At 32.8% G+C, this 22,953-nt stretch overlaps 2 long non-coding RNA genes across 2 annotated transcripts; one reads left to right on the top strand and one right to left on the bottom strand.

The window, feature by feature from the left end:
* Window positions 1–1,739: 1,739 nt before the first annotated feature.
* LOC125505249 lies at window positions 1,740–22,933 on the top strand. The gene is made up of 2 exons (XR_007282038.1): window positions 1,740–2,336; window positions 22,783–22,933. It is a non-coding gene; the product is annotated as an uncharacterized LOC125505249 (long non-coding RNA).
* On the bottom strand, window positions 15,626–18,411 carry LOC125505250. Its single transcript, XR_007282039.1, has 2 exons — window positions 18,028–18,411; window positions 15,626–16,060 (listed from the first exon to the last, which is right to left on the bottom strand). It is a non-coding gene; the product is annotated as an uncharacterized LOC125505250 (long non-coding RNA).
* Window positions 22,934–22,953: the final 20 nt, after the last annotated feature.

Here is a 22,953-nt window from a genome sequence, read left to right as displayed (position 1 = left end):
TCTTCTCCAGTTATTTTGTTTTTATTTTGTAATTTAATTCTCAGCCTTGATCGAGCCATAGCTCGATGCGCTGCTCAAAGACACTAATTTTTAGGTACTGTTGTATTTTCTTATGTTTTGTCCAAATCCTGTTTAGGCTAATTCTCACCCCTCTTTTTACCTCCGCTGGTTTTTCTTGTTTTTCCCGTCGTTTGTCCCAAATGTATATACATAATCGTTGACCGCTTTATGAACGTTCCGTTCAGTATTACGATTCTAGTTTCTTGTGTGTGCGATTCTTTTTTATTATTTTTGTTTGGAAGTGGTTCATTTTTAGAACTTTACTTTTTCCCGATTTTCTTGCTAGTTCAGTTAACATAGTTTCTAATTCAGGTTAATTTTCTTTCTATTTATCCATCTCCATGTTTGCCATCCATTGAATCCATTGTTCTGGAGACGTCTTCCACTGCCAATGTGAACTGTTTAGGAGAAATACGATCTCCCTGCCGCATTCCCGTCTTAATTGTTATCGATTTCGTAATTGGTCATCGGGTAGTTTGAATTCATCCCCATTTTTAGTTTTTTGTTTTTTTATCTTCAAGAATACTTCAAGTTTAGTTTCAGCAAAAAAAAAATTCTGGATGCTCCATAAATTTAGCCAAAAAACACTCACAAAGTTCAAGAAAAATTACCATTTTCAGGCTAAATTTCCAGTCGAGTCGATAAACAGCGCAAAACGTTTTAAGATCATGAAAATTGTTGATTCATTCAATTTGAGTCGGTTTAGATTATTTAGGTCTTTTGAGGTTATTAACTTTTACTTTTTGTATATTTTTTCAGTTTCATTAAAAAATCATTTCATCTATGCTAACACACACAAACTAACTCAACATTTTTAAGTCACGAAAAAATATGTGGCATCACCGCATTGTGTTGAATCCCCGAAAGAATCAAATAAACCGCCATCTGACTATAAATTTATTGATTAATTTGAAACTTCTGTTTAAACAATTTACCCTTCATTAATCAACTTTTTCTTTATTGTAAGTTGCAGTATAACTCTTTACGAGTAAAATACACCCTCAGATAAGTGGCTTCGACGTTTAAAAAAAAACTTATTTAGAAACTGACTGGCTGGAAACTGGGAAAAAAAGTTATGAATATTTTAAGCTCAAATTTGTGCCACTTATAAAGTGTACAAAGAGCTTCAAAAAAAGATATAGTGAGATTATTTTGGAGCGAAACTAAATTAATTATAGAAAATTAAAAAGACGCTAAAATCGGCGTTTGTCTCATATTGTAGGTATTTTTAATACTTGAAAAAATATTAAACTTTTTTGAATAGCATGAACGGTCCAAAAGTTATGCGCAAAAAACGGCTTTTTGCAGTTTTTTAGATTATTTAAACAATGTTCCACAGCTGGAAATCGCGCTCAAACTATTATCCCAATATTCTGACATCCTTTCGAACAACTTGTTAGAGAAGATGATCAAAGTTTTGCAAAAAACGCAATTATTATGCATCTTAGCGGCAATTTTACATGTGGAGTTATGAATTTTTGATACCTAAAACGCGATTTAGCAGCAAATAGCACCGGACATTTTCGTGCATAAATAAGTGATTTTGAAAAAGCAAATTTCAAAAGTTTGTAAGTATTTTTTGGCTTAATTTATGGACCATTCAGGATTTTTTTTCGCTGAAACTGCTTAACTTGAATTGTTTTTTAAGGTAAAAAAACACACTAATTCGGAGAGACGCAAACGACACGATCACCTATAATGCTAAACGTGCTGCAAATCTTGTTACTACGTTTCGTGTTCCATGGAACTAAGCTCTCCAATACCGAATAGTAGCGAAAACTCCACAATTGCGAATTCAGCTCGCTGCGAACAGTAAACGAAAAAATTTTTGGAATAAATTTCACTCGTTTGCCAGCGCATTTCTCGGTGCCGCTTTCCGTAATATGCGCGCATTTGTGTCGTCGGAATCCCCACATTCCCCACAGTCATGAGCGGGAGAACCATACTCCACCTTTTGAACGAGACGAAGACGAAACAAATTGAGCGTAACTAACCTTGATTGTCTTAACCAGTGGTTTAAAGCGTGTTGTTCGCAAACTCTTGCCACTAGTTAAACATTTGTTCCATTCACTACACGCGCAAAACAGGATACAGGCTTCCAAGTGTGTTTTTTTATATACACGGACTTTTTGATAGTTGTATTTTTGACGTGAAAACTTTTTACCGACTTGATGTCTCAGTTAGTGCCCTATTTCAACTTCGATCTGGACGATAGTGATTGTTTTGACGGTACCATGTATTCGGAGAATTTTTTTGGAAAATCTGGAGGACGAATGGTGAGTGTGTGCGTTTCACTACACGGACATTTTCAAAAAATTTTAATAATAATTGTAGGAAGTAAATTGTTTCCTTCGAGTATCTTGCTTGCCTTGACCGATCTGAAACTTTCATTTGTTTTCTTACAGCTTGTTTCAAAAAATTATTGCTCGGTTTTACCAAGCCACATTACAAATCGTAATCGTAGCAACCTTTTCAGAAATACCCCATGAGATAAAGTTTATTTTTAGCTAATTTCTTAATTGAAAAACGTTGATTGGTCGGTCATTTATTACGCAATTATTGTAAAAAGCGATGATTCATTCCGAGGCAGCGTGCGCTTGTAAATAATAATTCTACAACGGTACTTCGCGCTTATTTTACCCAATAATCCACTTTTCCTGTTGTCACATTACGATTTCAGATTTATTGATTTAATTTAACGAACGATGATAAATAAAATTATTCAAATGACGTCACCATCGCAATAATGATAATGAGCAGCGAGATGATAATGAATTTGTCAAATTACTGTTTCGTATTTTTCGACAGTTACCTTGGATGAACATTTTTGAATTATCTGTGATGTGATGTTACATTAATGTCTATTGAATTTGTACTGAACAAATATTAATACCTACGTGTTCACAGTTCAATCTAGAAGAGATTCCTGTGAGCCTTTTATGATTCTGCAATAAGAAAGCTATTTTCTGTTAACTTGACAGTTTTGTTACTTGTCGCTTGTTACAGGTTTTTGGGAATGGATACTTGACGGTGGTACTTGTAGTCGGTAATATTACCTTGAGGCAATTAAATTATTTACGCTCTTTTGCTTTATTCTATTTTAGCGCACCTCTTCTGTTATTAAAGAGTTATCAATGACGACTTTGAAAAAAATAACGTTTAAGTAAACAATATCAATGGCAATCAAATTTGATTGCTTTTGCGCCAATTGGAGGTTCGAGTAAACCAATTTCTACTGTTTAAGTACCTAGTATAGGTGCACAAATAATGCTTTAAACTGTGTGCAATATAGGCAGGATGATTTGATACTTAATATAATATTACCTTTTAATACGATTTTGGTTTCTAAGTTATTTGTGAAAAAACGGAAATTATCAATGTTATGATTTTTTGCTATTATACAGGGTGTTCGGTGAATATGTTAAAATATTTTAACAGCGTGTTCTCCTAGTCATTTTAGAGGGCGGTCTTCCTGGGAATTGTTTTGAATTTGAGGTCTCATTTTTGAGATATTTGATCTCCAAAATTGCGAAAAATATTAGTTTTTGGTGTTTTTTTTTAAACGGTTAAACAGAAAATTCAGTTTTGGTACACATTATAAGCTAATGGAGTGCCACTTTATGATAGTGTTTCGTGGTTGAGTTTCCTTTTATACAGAGTAGAAATGTGGAACACTTACTTTTGTTTTGTTCACAGCTTGTTTGTGTGCACTTCAACTTTTATCAACATATTTTTTTTTAATTACTTTGTTATTTATCAACTTTTTTATCTCTTATTGTTTTTCTTAAGGGCACTAGTTTAAAAAGTTTAATCGTTTCGGCTTGATCAAAACTTTCCAAGCCGTTAGATTGGGAGAGGTCAAGAAGCTCGTATAAACTCGTCTCCTAGATCTCCCGATCTAAACACACTTGATTTTTACTTCGGGGCCATTTAAAAAATTTGGCATATTCAACAGAAATGAATGCAATCGAAGAACTTTAGGAAATAATATTTAATAGTTTTAACGAAATAAGAACTTCAGTGCAAACTTTACGGTCTGTAAATTTTGATTTCATTAAAAGATGTGATTATGCCAAGAATGTCAAGGTGACCAATTTGGACAACTGCTAAGTTAACATTAGAATGGTTACTTAAATTTAATTTTGTTTGTTTATATCGTTGCACATATTGTTACCATGTTATTATTTAAGTAAAAATTTTTCAAACTTAATAATTGAAATCTGAACCAAAATACACAATTTAATTTAATTAATAAAATTGTTATATAAAAACGTTATCAGATTTCAAAAAACTAACTTAATTAAAAGAAAAGAAAAGAAAAGAAAACCAAAGAATTTTATTTTTTTGCAGGTAAACCAGTAGTCTCAGGAGAAAACAATAAGAGATAAAAAAAAGTTGGTAATTAACTTGTAGTAATTAAACAAATTATGTCGAGAAAAGTTTAAGTGCATACAAAAAAGTTCTGAGCAAAACAAAATTAGGGGTTCTACATTTCTACTCTGTATAAAAGAAAACTAAACGACTTTTTTATATGGACACTAAAAATACATATCGCTCAAAAGTACCTAAATCAAGGGTTCAAAATGCTTCGAATCGTTGTTGTATCTTCTAGAGGTTTTGGGGATTATTTGGCGACATTACCACATCGAAAATACATGGACAGACTACTAAATTATTAATATATTTACCTACATTTTGCAAGCAATACGAAAATATATCCTTTCAGGAGTAGCTGAAACTACCCTCAACATGTTTTCATGCAGAGCAACTCGATGACTTTTCAGTGACCCCTCACTGGAAAGTTTTCAGATTTGATGTCAATGTTTTTTAGAAAATTTATGCAAAAAATTACTTATTTAAATAAATCGCTAATAATCGAAATTTTTATTCTTGGATATGGAATGGGGCGCGAACTTAATGACAAGTTGTTCGTCTATTTCGAGAAACGCATTTTGCCTTGTCACCAATATATCAAAACTCCATTAGTAAAATAGAGACAAGACAACAAGAGATATTTTAGACAAGTAACCCGAGAGATGTTGCTTGCTCTAGAAGAAAATCCATTCACTCCAAACCCATTAACTGACTTACTATTTCAAAAGTACTTGAAAATGAGAATAAATGCGCTCTATTCGAGAGCTACTTGAAGATAGATGATCCGGATCGACGCCTGGATTTGTGTAATTTATTGATGACTCATGTTGATCAAAATCATGTTTTTTTCGAGCCTTCGGGGGCATATTTATACAACCCTCAAACTAGCACTAAAAACAAAATAATTATTTTCAATTAAGCAACTGTACTAGAATGGCAGTAGACGCATGGCCATGGATCTGCTTAAAAAGAAACGTTATCTTTTCAAATAAAATAACGCATTTATGTAAAACAACTTCATCGAGGGAGTTTTCCGCGATAATACCCGGTTTGTCAAATTATAATATAAGCTCCTAAGTAATTTTTTTTGTATGGAACCATAATATATGGTCAAACCCCGCTAACTAAAATTCTAGGTGACCACCAGAAAAATGTATTCACTACTTCACTTTATAGAAAACGCTATTATAAGTACCTATAATGTAACTTTTATGAGAAAGACACGGCAGTCTCTTGTATAAAATGACCAAATGTTGGTAAATATGTACGTTTACTTGGAAAAACAAAACAAAACCATAAGGGACAGTACCTAACTATATTCGAAGTTTAGACTATTGGAAAATATGATTGAAATTCCAAACAAAATAATCCATTAAAATCATTTATACGACTTGCCTCACTGTTAATGTTAGTCTAATTACCTATGAGTATCCTTGAAATACAGCTGCATAATTTCCTATTTCTGATTAAAAATATGCAAGCTAGAATATTCAAAGTGCCTTTCAACTTAATACACACCCAAAATTACATTTGTTTCACGACCGATACGAGGTATCCTTTAATTTGGATTACTTACTGAGAGCACATACAATGTATGTACTCGTTGTCCCCTTCATTGCCTTCAAATTGACATCATTTAGTAACGTGCACTTTATCTGGAGCGCACTGGATTATAAATAAGTTTTAATTTTTTCATTAAGCTAATCACGTAGGTCTACCCACGACGAAAGAAAATATTTCATTTAGCCAGCGTATATTAGATTAAGGGAAATATAAAAGGATCTTGCATTTACAAATTAATTGTAGGTATCTCTAAATTTAGAATGAAAAAAAAAACAGAATTTTTCATCAATGCCTTTCTTTTGGAGAAGTTCTATCAGGATGAAAACGGGTCACTTTTGAACAATCAATCTATTAGAAGTGTTTTTTCACCTTTTTTCAAGAAACCTATTTGGTCTGAATATCCCTTACGTCATGGGACGTCCTGTAAATATATACCTAAAGCTTGCCGTAGGTCTCAGTATTACTTACTTACTTCCTCCATGGCTACCTGGGATGCTGGATCCTTAGGTCCGCTTTGATGTCACGCCACCTCATTCGGGGCGACCCAAAGGTCTTCGCCCTATTGGTTTCCTTCCCAAGCCAATTTGATCATCCGTATGTCAGGCTACCTTTGCACAAGACCCTCTCATTGCAGCATTCTTGCCTTTCACAATATCTCGATCTTTGTATATTTCTGATGTTTCCTTTCTTCGCAATGGTACCCTCGAGAATAGGTCTTTCACAGTATCGTGTTATCCACCACGTCAATATCATCGGCGCCAGTAATAATTTTGGGCCATCCCGACTAAAAAGTTCAACGTTTATTTCCGCGGTCCTTATTACTTCATCAAGAGCGATGTTGAATAAAATTGCAGATATCGGGTCTCCTTGCTTAAGGCCGCTATTTACCTCAAAAATGTTGGAACGTATGTCCCGATTCGTATTCTGCTTCGGAAACACTTCGGTTTACACACATCCTGGTAATATTTATTACTTTAGTAATATTAAGTAAGTTTCTTAGGAATTCCTACTTCTGCAATTGCATCTCAAAGTTTAACACGCATTATGATGTCCTATGCTTGTCTGAAGCGTGGTGGACGTTGCGGTTAAACTCCCAGAATTTTTTCCGCAATTGTCTTATGGTAAAATTTTGGTCAACTGTTGATCTGCTTCTTCGGAAGCCGCACTGATAGTCTACAATACTTTCTTCTGTAATTGATTTTAGGCGCTCCAGGACTATGTTGGCTAAAATTTTGTATGCATTACTAGTCAGGGAGATTCCTCTGTAATTGCAGCACTTCTTTTTATCCCATTTTTCGTGTATATGGACGATTACACTCTTCTTCCATTCATTTAGTATTGTTTCTACTTTCCATTTGGTCTCAGTATTGGTGGATAAAAATCCTCAGTCACTATTGAAACTGAATTAAGTTGAGTGTCAAAAGGAAAAAAAATCACCGCTGTATAAATATCATAAACAAGTTCAAATTGCGGCAATTGCTCGATAAGATACTTTTGACAATATTGAAGGAAAACCACTTCGATCCTTATATCCTCCAAAGACAGCTATGTTAAGAATATCATTGATTTTTCTGAGAATTAATAAAATTTTCGTTCTGTCCAAACTGCGTTTATTTGATTCTCCCATCGTTCTGCTTTGTACGATCTCGAAACTCACTTGAGCATGATAATGTAACATTCAGTTTTATTTTCCTTTCATGTTTATTAGTTTTCATTATAATAAAAAGTAGCCTTTTGTTTTTTTTCGAAGACGGACATCCCTGAAGATGCTCCCATATAATAACACCCGGATATTTCTTTTTGGATATCTAAAACACTTCAGTAATGCATAATTAGATATTGAAAAAAATAGGTGTGTATCACATTATTCTACCTCCATATACACACGAAATAATACAATAAAGGCAAAGTTCCATAAAACAAACAATCCTTCATTTCGCATACAATGGCATGAGGGGTCACAGGATGCTTTGTTTAACCACGATTTGACGCCCGACTTTTGTATTCAATAAGTGATCGTTATAACAAGATCATTTCAGCTGTTGATGGTTTCATTTCAAGGAATGGCATTTTGTGCCATTGACCTAAATTCAGACTACATTTTTGTGAAATATTTTTTTATGAAAACAATTGAATGCACCTCCATAAAGAAAGAAACAGTTGCTATTAAAGAGGCAGATATTGTTCAGTCCATGCCACTCATTTGACTCAAATTATAATTTGTTTTCTTGTTAATGTATTTTGAAATAGATTTAAAAGATTTGAAGACTTGACTGTTTCCATTACGCTATAACGTAATTCCGAAGAAGTATGCCTCTCTGGAAAGAGTTCAGAAAAGTTTGCGTTTGAAAGTGTGTGGTAATTAAGAGAACATTTATAAAAACCGGTTATCCACATATGAAGCACTTAAAATTCCATTAGTTTCAAAGTACTACTTTTAAGGTTTACTTGCCAATAGTACAGATACCATATCGTTTTCATCGTCGGTCACCGAACATTGCCCATATTTTATCAACGGAAGTTTTAGGTTTACGGATAATATACATATTTAGATGCAAAACTGCTAATTTTGGTTTCTAGAACCAGTAAGCTAAGAGCTAGATTTTAAAATTGTAGTTAATGTTATTTGCGTGACTTGAACAACATAACTTAACGTAAGGGCTTGTCGAAATTTAAATCAGTTTTGAAAAGACCCTTGATAGTTGGAAGTACAGACAATGTCGGCAAAGCAAAAAGTTTCCCGAAAGTTCAAAAATTCCTATTGAACCCCTGAATTAAGCGAATGCAACCACATTTATTAAAGAAAATCCTTTTAATCAACTGATAAAATCCACTTGTCGATTTTTAAACGAGTTCGAAAAATGGACTTTGTTAACTTAAAGTGCAAAATGACCAAAAAACAAAAAAATTATTCAAATTAAAAAAATTCCTTTGAAAACTTGAATCGGGCAAATGCAACAAAATTCGCTCGACAGGCTAAATTACGAGAATGCAAGCAAATTTCTAGGGTGTTTTAAAGAAAACGTTGTCGAAATTTAAACGAGTTTTGAAAAAATCTACTCATAGTATGAAGTGCAAAATAGGCGCGAAAAGTAAAATTTTGTCAACGTTCAAAAATTCTTCTTGAAAGCCGGAATTAAACGGATGCATTTGCCGCATTTATTAAGGAAAATCCTTTTAATTTTAATCAACTGATAAAAACCGTTTGTCGATTTTAAACAAGTTTTCGAAAAATCGACTTTGAAAACTTGAAGTGCAAAAATGACCAAATGCAACAACATTTCCACGGTTTGCTATAGAAAACCGTGTGAATCGAGTAGAGGAATCCACTTTTCGATTTCTGGCCGGGTTTGAGGAAAATCGCCTTTGAAAGCTTACAGTGGATAAATGTCCTAGAAACAAAAAGTTTGCCAAAGTTCAAAAATCCTCTTGACAGACGGAATTACGAGAATGCAAACAAATTTCCAGGGTGTTTTAAGGAAAACTTTCTAAATCTAAGCCTGATATTCGCTTGCCGCTAAAAAAATTGATTTTGCAAAAAATGGGTTTAAAAATTTGTTGCGCAAAAATGGTCGAAAAGCAAAAATTTGTCAGTTCTAAAATTCATTTTAAGACCGGATGTAAGCGAATGCAATCAAATTTTCCAAGTCAATGAAGCAAAACGTTTTGAATTAACTGCTAAATCGGCTTGTCCAAACTTGAAAAAATTCACTTTGATAGTTTGAAGTACAGTAATTGCCCTCAACGTAAAATTTTGTCCAAGTTTAAAAATTTCCGTTGAAAGCCCGAATTATGCGAATGCAACAAAATTTCCCACGTTTCTTAAAGAGAACCTTTATTTTTAAATTATGAACATTTTTATTTAATCCTTAACTATCTGTTAATGACAAGAAACATAATTGCCGCTTTGACTTCATGAAAAAATTGTAGAACAGTACAGTGAATGATATATGAATACAATATATGAGCAATTTTCGTAATTTGAAGCGACGATTGGAATTTTTCTTTTTAAATGTTTAAGTATTTCAATATGCTACCAATCAAACATGGGACCATTTCAAAATAGTACTTAATAACAAAGTTGAAATTCGATCTTTTTCATATTTTTTCATATTTCATATTTTTCTCATACTTTTTAAGTGGGCCCCTATAGCCCTTTAAGTGGAATGACTCCAATTTTGAATCACCCTGTAGTAGTTGAAATTCGATAGTTAAAATTCGAAACTTGGAAACGATAACAATAACAAGATCTGTTCGAATAGGTATACAAAAAATGCAAATTGGTCGCTTTTATCAGAATGTTCATCTATTTATTTCTGTAAATTCCTGGAGTTATCTGTTATCATTGAGGATTTTAATATGAACCTGCATTTATTTTATGAACTAATTATTCCAAGGGAATGACTGCAAATTTTGATTCATCTCGTATTGTTCGTTTTTGTTACAATCATCTTATTTTTCGTTACTAAAATGTGCGTAAATCAACCGGTGCTCGCCGTCAATATTCTATTTATGTCTTTTTATTATTAATTTGTATTACTTGGGACATCGTGTTGGATTCAGAAATAACTCATTTTATTAATTAATATAAATACAATATTTACAAGTTCTAATCGAAGATGAAACGCTTGATTATCAATTTGGTGAAGACACGAACGTAACATTAACAAACTGCTATTTATTGTTCAAAATTTTGAGCTCAAACTAAAAAGAAGTTTTAGAAAATATCCTATTATATTTGCTCGATATTTACTCCACAGATGAAGCAGCGTATCAATGCAAAAATTCGACAGGAATCAGAATCAATTCTAAGTTTATTTTCCTAAAAACGCTAGAGCGACAACTTTACAATCTGAAATGCTTTAAATGTTTTCTCAGGTCTGAGTAATGTTTAGTTTATTTTTCATCGCACAGTTCTACTTTTGATCAATGACATTGGAAGATAGGGAAGCAGGTCATAGAGATTGGGCACCGTTATTTAATCAAAATGTTGCAAAACACAAATAATAAAAGCTACGTGCCGAAATAGGTGAACGACAATCGCCATATATCGCGGCAATTGTTGCAAAATACAAATTTTATTCACCACACAGCTGCGTGACTAACTTTTTTCTTTTATGCCGTTTCTTGGATTTAACAGCTGGGTGCAGTGTGCAGTATGCGATAACATTCAACAATGTTATTGTTAATCCGATTAGACAATAATAGTGGACGTTGTATCATGCGGTTTTACTAAACAAAGCCGGTATATAGATTAGATGGAATGTGCTTTTTTATTCAATCTTAACGCTAACCAGCGATAATAGAGAAAAATTCATATTCTCGCTCAGCTATTGTTTGATCAGGTTTATGAATATTAGCAGATAAAAATATAATACGGTCAACATTTAATATGTACGATGCTTTGTAGGCAAAGAGGAACCCACTTATTATTGACAAAATGGTGAATATTATTTACTTCTATTCTGGACGAGATTTACATGTTTTTCTTTTCAACTGTTTTTAAGGCAGTCGCGAAGGATTTTTTTAGACGGTCAAAAGTAAATAGCTCTAATTTTCAAATAGTGTTCAATTTTTACCTAAATACTCGACTCTCACCACTCTTCTTCCCGTGCAAAGGAGTTGAGAACCTCCATTTTTACACTCTCTCACATTTTTTCATTATCTTGCTACTGACCAGGCAAATGCTGTAATTAACACAATTAATGTTACAAATTTACGATCAATTTTAAGTTTCTGCTAAGCGACGGGAATCATAGTAAATTTTACTGTTTTCGCAGAAGCTGAAGAATTGAACAGGCATGTTGGGTGGCCTTAAACAAATCTACTGAATAAATTTCAGGTTGTGAAAATCACTATTATCATATTTTCTATAACAAACTGCCCTGCTCCAATCAAAACCTGCATGCTTATCATAATGTATACGAGGATACTCCTGAAGATAAAATATTTCAGGATTAATTATTTTCTGAAGAGCAACAATTTGAATTTTGCCTGCGAGATATTGAGAGATACGATATTCATACTAAATTAGCTTACGCCGGCTGAAACCAAAACTTTTACGGAGAAATATACTCAATAAAATAATAATAAAGACAGTAAAACCTCTTTAACGTCCGGAAGCTGCCGCTATAGTCCGAACAGCAATTCGTTTATCCGAATTATACGGTTCGAGACACTCTCACCTCCAAAATGTTCCTCCGCTTCACAAAAAAATGTGTTCTCCGAAGTTAGGAGAAATTTTAAGGAAAAAATACCAAATTTTTTATAATTAAACTGACGATAAGAGAAATTTTAAAGCGAGTGACGTCTTGATAAATTTGAAAACCGATATGGGATTCCATAACTATCCATCGCAGGCGAAAAATTATTCAGTGACGAGGAGCCGTAGAGTGAAAGAATTGCTTCGAAACAACGTCCGGAAAATGCAGTTCTTCAGGAATCTGTCAAAAGACGCTTGCTGATCAATCTGAGGCAAAAGCCTGAAGTAGAAAAATGAGCAAGAAGAGAATTACATTTATGCCTTGTTCAAACGCATCTGGGACTCATCTAATGATATTGTTAGTGTTAAGCCGGGTTCTCATGAGCATAGATAAAGACGAGTACCTACGGTTGCACGCGCACGTTTCGCACTCTGCATGCCGAATAGCATTCCGGACTCATGAGAATCAAGCTTTACGCAAATCTGGAGAGCCTCGTTCTTTCGGAAGTTAATAGTTGTCGATGCCTTGCCAAGGAATAAGCAAATAAGCAGATATTTTTACAAAATGGTTCTACACAGATTTTGTTCCAGCAGTGCAAAGGCTCTTGTATTTTTTTTAGTTTTTCAGTTCGTATTTCATTAGTGCAACCCATGAATCAAAATGTGATTCAAGCGATTAAGGTGCTTTTCAGAAAATGTCTCTTAAAACGGATTGCCGCTTCTGAAAGTGGGGAAATATCTACAGAATCAAAATAAATAACCTGAAAGATGTTATGACTGAACTGGCTAAAGCTTGGGAAAATGTGCGCCCTGAACTTATATAGAAGTCATGGAACCCATTGAGCAACAGGTTGATGGATGGGATGAGGAAGACATTCTTCTATTGTCTGGGTGGCAGCATACAGAAACATTAGAAGACATCGAAAAAAAATAACGGATGTCACTGAATTGTTAAACCAAATTGACATGGATTTTACACATTATAAAGTTATCAATTGGGCAGCCCATGTTCAATATGAATTACGACGAAACGTTTTGTCACTGAGATGCAGTCCAATGTTTCGAGATATGCACAAAATGGGTTTGGAAAATTCTGATTCGGAACACCACTAAAACACTATTTTTTCCACATCGACTTAAATTTACACATATGTATTATTATTATTAATAATTTAATTTTGCATTAAAATTTGCAGTAAATATCAATTATTGCAACTGGAATTATTTTTACTCTCTCAGTAGACCGTTGCTGAATAATAACAAATCACGTAAATCTGCACTAGAACATGTCCAGCAACAAGAAGTGCCGATATAATTGTCTAACTAATAAGCCATTTGCAATACGACTTAATAAATAAAAATCTTCCAAATTTGAACTAGAACCAATATTTTATAAAAAATTATGAATAGTGGCTTTGCGGCTAGTTTGCATTACCCCCAGTCTAATCAGTTATTTCCTGCATTAAACTATTTCAATTCTGTCAAGTCATCCTCTAACCGAAACAGTATGTTCTAGTTCCTCTGAATACCAAGAATTGATGCAATAAATGTCCGCCGCCTGTTAGGTAAAAGATTAGGCTTTCCCAAACACAATAGCCGCTGGTCTTTTACATTGACGTCAAAGCCCAGAAAGTGGCCTTCTAGCTGTTCCGTCATTACTTTTACTGCGAATTGCTCGTCGATCGTCAGTAGGTGAATCGTTGAATAGGCGATGCCTTACCGTATTATATGCTAACTTTTTTTACCTTTCGTTTTAAGACTGGTAGTTTTATAATACAGTGGAGATCTCAGGGGTAATGGAAATTGTTAAGGCACAACAAAACTATTTTTGTGGTCCAAATCTGATTTAATTACATTGTTAATTTCTCTTACATCATTGTATTTTCTTACTTTTGCAAAAACTATGTTGGAACTGGAAAGGGCTGAGCAGAAAATGATTGAAATTGGAGTAATATGTATATTTCTTAATATGTGATTTAAGACCTTTTCCCATAATATAAGTAAGCTCATATTCGAGATGTGTGATCCTTTTAGCTCTCATCAGCAGGATTTAGCATGTAATTTACATCTGCGCGGAACTGGATGTTGTCGCCATCTATCGCGCTTGTCCGAGGGCCTAAGCAGCTTAGTAGCAACAAACTTAGATTTTTTTTCTATGAACTAACCTGTATCAACTTGTATTGTGCTGCTGACATCAGAAAAAACATGGTCATTTGGTACTTTTCATGAAGCGCAACCTGGTAACGAATTAACAGGGTATTCCGTCCAATGTGCAAGCTCACAGCTCGCTAAAAAAAATTGTGTTTCAGAAACGTATGTTTAAATCCCGACACGTTTCAGTTATCTGCACTACATATATGTTTCAGAAATGTTAATGTAACTGAAAATGTCCGCCCTCAGAAACGTTTCGCTGAAACATTGCTAAAACGTTTCAAGGAAATGTTACTGAAACGTTGCGCTAATCGTTATTTCAACGTTGCAAATACATATTTTGTCACATTATACATGGTGTTTCTTTGAAGAGCGCAAATATTTTAATTGATGGTGCATTTTCGCCCTAGAAGCAGAACTATAGGGTTGTCCTGCTTCGAGGAAAAAAATGTACCACCAGTTAAAATATTTTTACTCATCACAGAATCACTATAGTTTTCATAAAAATATTTACAAAACATTTTAAGGTAACTTGTTTCAAAATGTTTTAGATTTACAATTCTAACAGGTTCGAAAAGTTTTAAATAATAAATGTTTTAAATTTTAAATAAAAAATAAAACTCAAATGACATATGTATATACAATATATTTTTTCTTAAATAAATAAACAAGAAGAAACACAAACACACAGAAATAAAAATAATTCTTAAAACTCAGTAATCGTTAAGCAAAGGACTCCATTCTTCTTTGAGTTGAGTAGATTGTCAGTTTATAATCAATCATAGTTTTCAACAGCTTGAGCCTAAAAGTGAATATCGAATAATTCGATGGCTTCCATAGTTGAAAACATCTCTTTCGAATAATTCGATAGTTTCCAGCACTGATAAAACATCGCTATCGAATAATTCGTTTTTATTCGATAGTTCCCATCACTAGTAAGGACAGGTACTRAATTTTATTAACCAATTTATTGTATTATTACAATATTTATCCAAGCGTATSACGGTATGGAAAAYTTTTGAAATGTAKTTTATGAAGCACTCTATTTTTTTTCCGATTYCAGTTTTTTATCCTCAGAGTTTTGTTCTGGAAATCTTATGATGTGTATATGAAGATGACGGGAATTTCCTTAGATTATAAGTAATTTGCATTTTATTACATTGTGGTTTCTTGGTTACAAATGAATTGCTTTGAAAAATGAATTTTGATTTAAAGTATTGGCTGCGTAAAAAACAAAAAAGTGCGAGTTCAATATGCCGCATCCAAACTGCAAACTTGATTTTGTATTCTGTATATTTACTGTAGTTACATACTATATTAAGTTTTATATACTCAAAATTCCGTTCTTAAGCGATTCATTGCTTGACTTATACTTACCGTGTTAGTTAATGTCTTTATAGTTTCTTAATTTAATCTACCTAAATATCACCAATGGATGTGACCGAACAGTTCGATAAATTAAAATATGTCCATGGCTGTGGAATATCCCCTTAATATGTATTTTACATACTAAAAATTGATGTAGGTATATAATCTGATATTTGGAACTTTAGTAAGTTAAATATTGCTATTTTAAATTTTTATTCCCACTTGCCCAGCAAAACCAATTATGTAAAATTTCCATCTTATCGGATCTAGGTCGCTGGTGTTATTCGCGGTAACACAATTCCAAATTTGGCAATCGGTTTTTCAACGAGTTCAATGATTTCTCTGAAACAATAAAGACGTTTTATTATTTAAGCATGCACCCAAAATACATGGGACACTCATTGTTTAAGAATGTACCAAAGATAAATTTGTAGAAAAACTACTTAAATGTGAATATTTGCAAACCTGAAATTTATGTTTGCTGTTAAATGCAGATTACTTGGATCTATTTACAATTCGTGTTTGTCACCTGACACTTTATCTTTACGAGGTGAATGAATACATATAAATTGGAATTTCGCGAAATTTATCTCGCCGCTTATCTCCAAGAGCTTACATTTATTGAGTTATTAAGAACTTATCTTCATTAATATTTACTCCCTTTTAATGTTGGGATGCTTAGGTATTGGGTCACTTTTGGATTATTTACTTAGGTAGAACCTACCTCCCAGTGATAATATTAAAATATATCTAAAGTTGCTAATCCAACATAGCATCAGACCAGATATTTTTAGAATATATAAGATCAAATATTATTTTACATCTTTTCGAAGGTTTTTCGTATTTATAGTATTGCATGAGCGAAATAATAGATAGCATTCATAGAGATAATAAAAATTGATGCATCTTTAACATATAAGGTTATTCAAAATCGGTATACATAGTTCCTTTTGAGGGAGGAGTCTAAATTTATTGGCCCAATTGTCTACGTGAGAATCGCATGTAGAATGAAAGAAATAATTTCGGAAACAGATCTTAAAAAAATTATTTTTTTCAACTGATTGGAGTGAAATGTCTAGTCGGATATTTGAAAAAATATTCCATTTTCTATTTAACTTTATATTGTTACCTTTGATGATCTAATATGGCAACAGGAATTTGTGTAGCGCAAATTTCCGTACTCCTTACATACTTGCAGACAACAACACCAGAAAAGTGAAGCCAATTTTTAAACTTCCTATATGTTATTGTTCAGATATCATTTCATCAGATATATATTCATGTTAATTCGACATCCGTTTACACTTATTCCATGTATAGATATTGAAGAAAATCTATGTTTACATTCAAGTAATCGATACTTTTATGTTTAGATGCCAATTATCTCTCAGCCGATAAACGAAGAGGGTCATTAGACCTTCTCTAGGTAAACATCGAAAAAACCCTCATTCGAGCTAGACAATAAAGCTTTGCATAAAAGTCGTTTACAATATAGGTACATGTTTTGAGGTAATTCTACATTACAGGTGTGCTGAATGGTTATTTTTCTGGAACAGGTTGCCACGTTCCAGTTTTACTTTCGTATTAGATTCCAAAACGGTTCCAAAAGTAACATGTTCCTTTTTAACTTTTGATTAAAAACTCGCAATGATGATGATGGTGGAAATAGTGACGATAAATAATAATGTAGTTCATTGRAAAAAATAATTCTGAATTGGTAAACTAAAAATAATATAGATATTCTAAAAACAAGAACAAGACATGGGTCATAAGTAACTACTTAAAGAAGAAAAAAAACGAAATCAAMACAAMCAAACAAACTTTGGATTTTTCACGTATAGTGAATAGTTGGTACGCTTGATCGATTTGTCTAAATGTRAGGTTAACATTGCACACTGTAAAGCGAGTACTAAAATTATAGCTGCAAGAAAATAGCCGCAAGGAAGTTGCGGGCGATAAAATTGYCGACTGTAAAACGCCCTTAAGCRATATGCGTATATAGGCAAAAGTTTGCCCCTATTCACTATTACTCTTACTTCATAGATACTAAAATTTTAAAAARTATTTGTAAACCAATTTTAGTTAGATCAAATTCAATCAAAATAAAATATTTACAKAAACAAGTTWTAWTSCACGTCACATCCTTAWCACCTATTKCATGGCAATCCAAAATCATAAAATCATKTRTTTTTTATCATATTAGTCAAAATATTGCAAATTTAAMATGTTTGACAAAAASGTCTCTTGTAGGGCGAACACACATGCCACAATTTAACAAGTTGCCGCTTAGTAAAAGTACCTTTTAGTACCTTAGAAAAAGCACCATCGCCGCGCCCGCACGCGCTTTTTGAACATCTTCGATAAGCCCGGAAAGTTGCAACCGGTTGAAACATGAATCGACTTGTCGAAACGTTTCGGTAATCGCCTAAAAGCAAACATTCTCTGTCCTTGTTGGAATGGTACCCACTGTTTCAGCCAATATTGCCAAATTGTTCATCTTATGGTAATAACTGCTGCTTTCTTAGAAAATGTTTACGTTTTCTAACTATAGCTGAATCCTTACTGTCGTCAATGGTATTCACACATTTTTTGCTTTTTACATTTTAAAGTTATGCCTGTGGGAAGGTGCAAACTAATGTTTAAAATAGCAACAAGTAGTACGTTTTAACCGAATTAAAAATTATTTAATTAGCAATAAGCTGCTGAAATTGTTATACAGTGTTGTGTGACCGAAAATACAAATTTGGGTAGAACCATGTTGAAAACGTTAACGGCCGTTTATTCTGATTGTTCAGTCGAAAATCGACTAGGTACTTTAAAACATCATGAACTTTACTGGCTTTATTTTTCAAGTTTTGTATCAACAACTCCCGATTTTGGGCTCATTTGAGAGAGAATGGCAAATCTTTTATCTGATAAAACATTTAGCCGCGCAATTATTTGTGTTATTATTTAAGTAAATATTCACTTTTTGCACAAATTTTCTATAGCTTTCTGCTTCAAATATTTTTCAGAAATGAAACCCCAAGACGGTACCTTCCGACTAAAACATAAGTCTGACAACGTCGGTTCTTTGTGGTACTACTCAGTACCATGACGTCAGTCATCATTGGTCACATGACTGCTGTAGCACATTTTATCTGCCACTACCGAGCGGAAAAATAATTCGAACAAATTTCGATAAGTCAGTATTTATCTGTGCGTTATACCTAATCCAGTAGTCCGCGCTCTTGTTCCTTTGTTTCTGCGCACAATTGTGTTGTTCGTCAGTTTTTTCGTCAATTCGTCACTTTTGTTTATGTTGTGCGAGTGTGTCAGCAAGCAGTTTGTGTTTTATTTTGCCGTGTTTGTAAACTATTTTCTTTCCCTAAGGTTAGTATCATTATTTCGCTTATCACTTTTGTTGATGGGATTCAAAAATTGCCAAATGCCTTAATTGTTAAACTTTAATATTTTAACAATTTTACTTTGTTATCTCCGGACAAACACTTAGATCTTGATATATCCGGGAAATACCTACGTTCGAAAAATTTCGTTTCGCTCAATATTTGTTTACCGTTTACGTTAATTACAGAGACAACTTTTTCCAATATACTTACAAGCAATAGGTAACCCTTTTGCAATTGGTTTTTATTGTACCTAAAGGTGTAAATAATTTGTAGCGGTTCAGCATGAAGACATTAAAAATACATAGTTTAAAAAATTGGAAGCATTACATCTGATAAATACACATTTTGATTCTTAAAAAAAAATGGAATGCTTTGATTAGACTGTTACAATTTTTTCGAAGTTTATAAAATTGTTATTGCAACAGTGGTGGTGCTGTAATTGGAAAAATTCCGTTTTGTGTCTGCAATTTTCCCAATTTAAGCCAAATGAAATATTCAGAATTTCTGAATATTTCAGAACGAACGAATGAATTTTCATTCGTTTAATAAATATGTTTTTGATTTTATTCAGTTTGCATTATTGAATGAAAATATACCTAAGTAGGTATGCTGAAATATTGCACAATTTATTGGAATGTGTTCTCATTTACCCAGGGTCGGATTAACGTGTGGCAGGGCCTAGGGGTGACGATCCTTGCAGAGGCCCTTTTATAAAAAAAGGTCCGATATCACCATCTTGTGACATTTTGGAAGGCCACAATCCTTTGACGGAGGCCCGGGGGTACGATCCTTGCAGAGGCTCTTTTCTAAAAAAAAAGAAAAGCCGTAATATAGATCTTACGAAGGCCGCCAACATCGTGAGGGCCGGGGCTATAGCTCCCGTAGCCCCCCTAGATCCAGCTCTGTATTTACCACTCCTCAATAAAAACGTTTACTTAAGTATAAAGAATATTGCAATTGCATTTCTCTTTTGCATTAATAAGTTGGAAGATTTGTCCTTACATTTTTTTTTTTGAATATTGATTTTATTTTAATAGGTATTCAGGGTGACCCAAAATTGTAGATTTTGGAAATACGACAAAACGCTTTATTTACATTTACGAGATACAAAGTTGCTAAATTCAATTTTTATCAATTTTTAGTCTTTTAATTAAGTACACATATTACGGTCTTTATGGGCATTTTTCTTCTAATATTTTATGTGGAGCTCCACTGACGTGATGTTCTTAAAAGTTTTTATTCTGTTCTCAATTTGGGAAAAAACTGCTTTTTAGATTCTTTTGATTTAATTGGATATTATTGCACAAGTGTTACAAGGAAACTTATAAAATGACAATCACCAATCTACTAGCAGCCAGAAGTTGCAGCGCTAAAATTCAATACAGTGCAAATCAAAATTGATTCAAGTAAAACCTAGCCAATAATAGCATTATAAACAACAACCCATATACTAATATGGGAAAATATTTTTATCTATTACATATAGTCAGTCCAGTCAGATTAGGCTTTAAAAGGCCTGTTTCAGGCACTAAATAGATGAAGGTTATTGGAAGTTGTTCGGAAGAATGTCAGAATAGTGGGATAATAGTGTGAGTGTGGTTTCCGTCTGTGGAACATTGTTTGAATAATTTAAGTGAAAAAAACCTATTTTTGCGCATAAGTTTTGAACCGTTGATGCTATAGAAAGTTAATACTTTTTTTCAAGTATTAAAATTACCTACAATATACATATAACTAATTTAAAATCTGTTCATTTGTTTACTCAAAAAAACGAAGAAAACCGCCGATTTTAGCGTTTTGTTTTTTAATTTTCTATAATAAATTTAGTTTTGCTTCAAAAAAATCGTACTATAACTTTTTTGGAAAGTCTATGTACACTTTATAAGTGGTATAAATTTTACCAAATGGGAATGAACAAAAGTTATGAATATCTTAATTAACTTAACTAATTAAAGAAAATTAAAAAAAGGTGAAATCGACGTTTTTTTTGGTTTTTAAGTAAATAAATGAACGCATTTTAATTTAGTTTAAAAAGCATCCATGGTTCTAAGGTTATGCGCAAAAAAACGCATCATCAATCAATTTCGCACTTTCTTCAATTATGTAACAATGTTCCACAGCCGGAATTCGCGTTGAAACTCTTGTCCCACAATATTCTGACATCCTTCCAAGCAACTTCCAATAATCTTCTCATCTATTTAGTACCCGGAAAAAATCTAATAGACTCTCTTAGAATATAGGCAATTTAGTTTCGAGTCACCTTATATACTTAACAAATGTTTCACTTGTAAAGAGTGCTAGTTAGACGGACTTGCAACCCTGATTTTGTCAGAAATATCGGTAAATATTCGAAATATTTGCCTGAGAAATACTAATTCTTTTCACTAGAGTAGTAAATTTTATGAACCGTAACTGAACTAATCTGAAGAAAAACTATTTAAAGCAGGGAGACATACAATATGGGTGGATAAACTTTTAAGTACGACATTGAATAAATATAACTTTGTCACAAGAATTGACTTTTGCAATTTTACTTCAAATAAAAGACGTTATCTTATCAGACGCGACTTGGAAATGCCCATTAAATCCAAAGGAAATACACACCTTAGAATTTAATTTATCGCGGATTAGCCTGTTTTGAAGCCACATTGTAGTCAATATAACAGATAACTATTGCCAGATCTTTTCTGATTTATTCAATGTTACTTCTATTTTAGTAGTAAAAACAAGAAAGTAATCTTTCCAATCGTTTGTTGCATGTTTTCTTGTGAAACCTAAATGAACGATTTCTGTCGAAAAACATCACAAATTACTTTGGTTTGAATTAAGAAATCAGCGATTTTGACACCAATAGTAGCAATGATACTTGGGAAGTCGCAGAAAAGAAAACATCGAATGATGCAAATAAACGATAAAAAGATAAAATATCTGTATTTCAGTATTTGGTGATTATTAATAGCGTATTGCAACCGATGATTGAACTTTGATTTTTTATGTGTGCATAACCAGCAAACCTGCAACGCTTTTTGACGTTCAAAATTAAAGATTGTTAATTATTTCCATACTAAAATCAACCACCGGGTAATTTCTTAATTAATAGTAAGCCAACTTTACGGTATATTAATTGGTCAAAATAAAGGAAATCAAGACAGGTATTGCTTATACTTACTTCATATATATTTTTTTATTTTGAATCTATTGGAGGTGCTAAGCATGGCATAATGACATAATCTAACGAAAACCATAAAAATGTTAGCTTTTGTTGCTGACATAAATTTGCAATAAAAACCACTATGCAAAAAGATTTAGAAGACAATATTTAAAGTCCTGGAGGACTTAATTGTCTTATTTTTTTAGTATATTTATTCAAGTATTCTATTTATAAATGTTGATTGTCAAAATTGATAATCCAAATCTGAAAGGCCAGATTTATGTTAAATCAGTTCAACATGTATTGTTAATAACACTAAAAAGTCGAAACCAGATTGTACTTTTTTACATTAAGTATTACTTTTAAAACATTTTTAGTCCATTTAGGAAATGGATGCAATAAAATATGTTAAATGTTAGAATATATTCATATATTGTACAAGTATAAATGAAAATAATTAGTTTTGATCAGTTTTGGTATTTGAAAAGTTCCCAATTTTCATGCACATTTTCTTTGTTTTTCAGGTAAATACTTTTCTACAACTAAGAGAAGAAAACCACTACTCATATGATACAGGCGCAAATGTAAGCATATACTTTAAGACACACCTAACAAATTATAGTGTTATTTAATAATCTGATATATAAATATTCTGTAATATATACATATATATAACTTCTCTGTCTGGAACTTCA

The sequence above is a fragment of the Dendroctonus ponderosae genome, unplaced genomic scaffold (assembly GCF_020466585.1).
Source record: "Dendroctonus ponderosae isolate FM_Combo_2020 unplaced genomic scaffold, Dpon_F_20191213v2 Dpon_F_20191213_71, whole genome shotgun sequence".
NCBI lineage: Eukaryota > Metazoa > Arthropoda > Insecta > Coleoptera > Curculionidae > Dendroctonus > Dendroctonus ponderosae.
This window is presented reverse-complemented; position numbering and strand designations above follow the sequence as displayed.